Consider the following 6,000-nt stretch of genomic DNA (forward strand, 5'->3'; position numbering starts at 1 on the left):
CGGAACACCTCCGTTCAGTCCATAAGGATGACCCCAAGCTTTCGGTTGCCTGTCATTTTAATTCACTGCCCCATTCCCACTCAGACCTCACCGTACTCGGGCTCTTGCATTGTTCCACGGAAGCTCAGTGTAAGCTCGAGGAACAGCACCTCATCTTCTGATTAGGCACTTTACAGCCTTCCGGACTCAATATTGAGTTCAACAATTTCAGATCATAACCTTGGCCCCCATTACATTTTTACTTATATTTTTTATCCACACCTTTGTTTTGGCCCACCCCCCTTTTTTTTCTCTCCCACATGGCATCTGTCTCCCATTCTGCCAACACATTTCACACCTAATCTAGAGCCGTCTTTTGTCTCCACTAGTCCTATCACCATCTCATCTCGTTTTGAATACCTCTTAATGTCTCTTCACTTCTCTTTTGTTCTCTCCCAGCCTGGCCTTTTAATCTGTTTCATTTCCTGTGCTTTTTCAGTCTTGACAAAGGGTTTTGACCTGAATCTATAGGAGATATAAAGAGCTCGATCAACTCCATGTAAAAACAAATTCCTGTGTAGCTGAAGTAAACAGATTCATGTATATACATATAAAAAAATGGAGAAATAAACAAAAAAGGAATCTAAAAAAATGAACAGCGCAGGTGGAAACAAGCAGTCAAAAACTTATTTTTGGTTCATATCTTCTGCTATTAATTAGAAAAGTGCATTTATACTGTTCTCAGTATGCACACACTAATAAGAAAATAATTTTGAGACATGAATTTTCACTTCTATTATCTTCACACGTCCCACCCATATAAATATGGGCAGCATTAAAATAGATACAATTAAGCTTAAACGTGTGACATACCTGAGTGTGAAACCACCAAGTGTTGGGTTCACAGAGGCATTTATTTTGCTAAAACGGCATGCAAGATGTTTGTTAGAAGGATCACTATATCTTGCATCGTAACACTTTAACCATTAAGGCGGAGATCTGTACCTGGGCTTTCTGGGTACTGGCAAGCGTGCTGGATGCTTTCAACATGTGGTTTCATTGCACATCACTTACTTCATTATTCGCACTGCCCTTTTTTTTAAATTGCCCCAGTAAATTGATCACCAGTTTTCAGCTCGTTTCAGTCTTTAAAAAAAGCTGAAGGATTACAACCGAAACATAAACGTGCCTTTTCTCTTTCCAGATGTTGATGACCTGTTTTGTATTTCTATTATTTCAGATATCCAGCATTTACAGCTTTTGTTTTCCTTTTGCTTTCAAAAATCTGTTTGGGCATTCTGCCAAATGTCTCATGTAGGCTGGAGTTGTTTTCTTTGGAACAGAGGAGGCTGAGGGGAGACTTAATTGAGGTGTATAAAACTGTGAGGGGCTTAGATAGAGTGAATAGGAAGGACCTATTTCCCTTAGCAGAGAGATCAATAATCAGGGAGCATAGATTTATAGGGCCAGAAATTTGGGTCCCCACGGGTAAGTATGCGCTGGGTACTCACGCGTAGGGCCAACGAAAGTGCCGGTTTTGTGAATGCACTGCGCCTGCGCGGGAAACCGGAACATCCGTTCCCTTGAAGGAAGGGGTTCACAGGTCGAACGCGTGTGCTGGAGAGGCAGTGCGTATGCCTGGAACTTCCGTTTTTTTAACAGGTTTCTCTGGGAGGGTAAGCCTCCAGCAGCTACGCTTTTAAAAAGCAGTCACAAGGCCTGCTTTTAACAAGGTAAGTGGTGAATTAAGTAAAATTAAAACATTTTTTTCACAAGTTTATTATTTTTAAATACTTTAAAGAAAGGTAAGTTTATTTTTAGCCCCGTTAAAAACTAATTAATTTTTTCAAAAATTTAAATTATTGTTTAAAATAGTTATTTTATGTAATTTATAGTTATTTTAAAAATGTGATTTTAAAAAAAATTATTTGAAGTTTTAATTAGGTTTTGGGGCCGATCTCTATTCATAGATTTGACAGGTCTTCCTGTCAAATCTATGAATAGAGATTCCCTGCTACAATTGGCTCTCCATGGCCCACATGATCCCAGGGGATGCTTCGAACTAACTGCGCCCCTGGGATATGCAAGCACTGCGCGCCGGCAGCTGGAGGAGGCCCAGGATCGGAATCCCAAGCGGGCCCACAGCACAATGGCCGGCGCGCTAGGTAAGTGCAGGTCGGGGGCTTGCACCCGTGGGAAGCCTCCGACCCGAATTTCTGGCCCAAATTAATTGGTAGAAGGATTAGAGGGGATAGAGGGCAGTTGAGGAGAACTTTTGTCACCCAGAAGGTGATAGGGGTCTGGAACTCACTGCCTGAAAGGGTGGTAGAGGCAGAAACCCTCATTGCATTTAAAAGGTACCAGTGTAGCGGTACCACCGAGTGTCCCTTACTTACCGTACATAATTCCCTTTAACGTAACATTGTATATGTAAAGTCTGTGGGTTGTATAGCGAAGTAATACACAGACTACAAGAGTAACTTAAACAGGACTTTACTATTCGAAGGTCAGGGCGAATCTGCCCAATAAATTCTGCCACAGCACTTATATACCGGTGTGGTCACCGTCGGTATTACAGTATACAGCAGCCAGGATAAAGTAGTGCCACACCTAAAATAGTTCTCTTAAAGGTGGACGGTTACATACAATAGTTCTCTTAAAGGTAGAACAGTTACATACACTACAATCCTCCCTATTTAGCTTACAACATACTTATTCCCCATTAACATAACATCATAACATATCCAACTTCATGTTACAACAGTTCACAGAGGTAGTCTCTGCGGAAACAGTTCACAGATTCAGTCTCTGCGGGAAACAGTTCACAGATTCAGTCTCTGATCTTCTTGACTCGGTCCGGACCACGCCTCCGTGGTGTAGTCGGGTCACCTTGCTAGAGGGACTCATCCCATAGTCCTTCCTTAGACTTAACAGCTTTACTTCCATCACTTCTGAGCCAGCATTGCTGACTTTTTAAAACAAACAAAAAACAGTTGGATTGCCTTGGGAGATTTTCCTACCTTCCAACTGATTTGGCTCCGTTCGGGGGACCACGTGTGTGATCGGGTAGAGGTAATAATGGTTCAGATGGTTATCATCTTCTGCTTCGTCTTTTCCTTTTTTGCTTCTTGGAGACTCTCGGAGCTCCATTGTCAGCTGCCAGCTGTAACGCCACCATCTCCCTATGTTCCTTAGACTTTAAGTGATTCGTCCTGATTTCGGCACTTTGGGAGTTCTCGGCACAAGCTGGGCAGACCAGGTCCTCGTAATATTCAGTGTCACTCAACAGATCATGGTAATATTCCGTGTCGTCCTGAGCTAGGCCAGCGAGAGGGTCTTCTATTTCCTCCTTACCCAGCTGGACGTTAGCCGACTTTTGTTCCAATTCCCGACATCTGTCCTGAAGAGACTTCATCATGCGTTCAGATTCATCCCGCTTTTTCTGGGCTTCCTGCAAGTCTTTTACTAATGACCTCATTTGTGATTTCAATACTTCAACTTCATTCGGAGATTGATTGATCGGACTATTCAATCTCTCTACTGAAGTAGCTGTTTCAGTATTCTGTTGTTCTACATTGCCGTGCGTCAGCGTACTTTTGGCATCCAAGGGCTGTTCTGCTGCAGACTTCTCAGTCTGGGTTGCCACCTCAGCTCTTCCAATGACTTTTGAGAGCTCCCTTCCCTTTGAAGATTGAGGCTCGTATTTAAGTTTTTCCCATTTTAGAGTTTTATCCCTCAGCATATGAATGAGTTGGCTGACTGTTAACTCTTCTGCCATCATCCCTTTTCCATTAACTACAGGGCTGTTTAGAACCTTGCACTGGGGTCCCTTTGCTGCTTCTACTTCGCCATCCTCCGCAGCCTCCACCATTCGAATTTCCACAAATGAATCGTCCGGTGATGCTGCACCCGACTTCAGTAGGAGCTCGGAATTCATGGCGACCAAATCAGCCTTTTCTGCCTGCAACCTGCTAACAAGCGCCTTCAATTGCTGAACATCTTGCTCCACCAGATTAGAGCACGCACCTTCAGAGACCGATTCAGCTTTGATTCGTTTGGCCTCCTCGCGCAGACGGTTTGTGTGCTCCTGCTCCATTTTCTCCCCCAGCTGCTTCTGTTGTCTTTCCAGATTCTCCCACTCTGTGTCCAAGAACTTTTTCATTGCTGTTGTCTCTTGCTCAAGACGGCAACTCAATTGTTCTAATTGCTGTTGTAATTTGAAATAAAGTTGAGTTTGAGCTCGGTGTTCCTGAGTAATGTATATGTCTGTAAACTGGACAGACTCAGAATTCTCTGTCAAACTATGTTGTTGTTGTTCAGTGGAATTCTGTTCTGAAACTTTGTTCTCCTCTGGAGCATAAGCCTTTATGCACGCCTTCGTTTTTCCAACCTCAGTCAGCAAGTTCATTTTAGACTTGTCTTTCATACTTGGGCTGGTCTCATCGTCATCCGCTTCAGAGTCTGAGCTGATTGTCTGCACCGAGTCCTCACTCGTTATTGCTTTTAGGTAGTGCCATTCCATGTCTATTTTCTTGATCCACTCCCGTCCTAGAAGTGGTGGTCCTCCCTCAGGTAGTACATATAAGTCCATTCCTGGGTGTTCTTTGCCCCTGTCTCTCACCTTGACTCTTATCTTCCCCATGGGGTATACTTTATGCCCCATGTATGTCTGCAATACGAACTTGGTATCTCTCAAGGATATATGTGAGAATAGCCGGTTGTAATCCCTTCGATTTATGACTGATAGGGCTGATCCCGTGTCCAACTCCATTTTCACTTGGACTCCGGCTATTTTTAGCATGACCCAGATAGTTTGTAGGTCAGCTTTCTTACTCACATTGTGAATTCTCAGACTACCCAGTTCCTGGCCGTTTGGGTCTGAATCCGAATTCTGTTTGTCTGAACTCTTCTCAGCCACCTTGTGTACTTTGTTGTACTTTCCCTGTGATGGCTTTTTTTGGTTGTTGGTCTTCTTTCCTGACCGGCATACTTTAGCTATGTGACCCAGTTTGCCACATTTTCTACATTCCTGGTTTTTAAACCAGCATTGGTTCTGGTCGTGTGTTGTCTTCCCACAACGATAACATTTCGTTGTACCCGAAGTAATTTGATCCACACTGAGTACCGCTGCCTTTAGCTGCATTTCCGCAGTTCCTTTTGCTGCGGCTTCGTACGATGCTGCAATAAGGACAGCCCTCTCAAGTGTAAGGTCGTTCTCTTCGAGTAGTCACTTTTGCGTTCCTTCCTTCGACAGCCCGCACACGAACTTGTCTCGCAATGCCTCTCTCAGATTTCCTCCAAACTGGCAGTATTTCGCTAGTCTACGCAGTTCGACCAAGTATTCCGCGTTGCTTTCCTCTTTCCGTTGCGTTCTCGCATAAAATTTGAATCGTTCCGCCAACATCAGCGGTGTGGGGTTCAAGTGATCCTTCAGAACAGCAACAATATTATCGAAAGTCTGATCCGCCGGTTTAGCTGGTGATAGAAGATGCTTCAATAACCCGTATGTCTTCGCGCCCATTGAGTTTAGCAAGGTTATAGCTTTATCATCATCTTCTATTTTATTGGCCTCACAATATATCTCGATACGTTCTACGTACGTGGCCCAATCTTCCACCTCGGCATCGCAGTTGTTGATGTTACCATGCTTAGGCATCTTCACTATCTCTCACTATCTTTCTGCGAAACAACAGGATTTCTCTTTAACTTTTTAACTTTTTCTTTTTTTTTCCCCAAAAATTGAGGTTTCCCGCGCTTGTCTTCTTCCCCGCCTACTGGCAAAATGGCGGTTTCCCGCGCTTGTCTTCTTCCCCCCCTACTGGCAAAATGGCGGTTTCCCGTGATGTGCCTCAATAAGTTCCGAGACTCGATGTTAGCGAAACAAAACAAGGCTTTTATTAACTTAGAAAGTAACACGTAAAAGAGAGAGATGTCTTCCTTCTGGAGGCTGAGGCCAGACTGAGCCAGCTTACAAAAGGGGCCAGGTATGGGCGGAGCCCTACACACAGCACATTCCAGCAC

The sequence above is a fragment of the Somniosus microcephalus genome, chromosome 4 (genome assembly GCF_052327205.1).
Source record: "Somniosus microcephalus isolate GS21.2 chromosome 4, FLI_Smic_1.0, whole genome shotgun sequence".
NCBI classification, from domain to species: domain Eukaryota; kingdom Metazoa; phylum Chordata; class Chondrichthyes; order Squaliformes; family Somniosidae; genus Somniosus; species Somniosus microcephalus.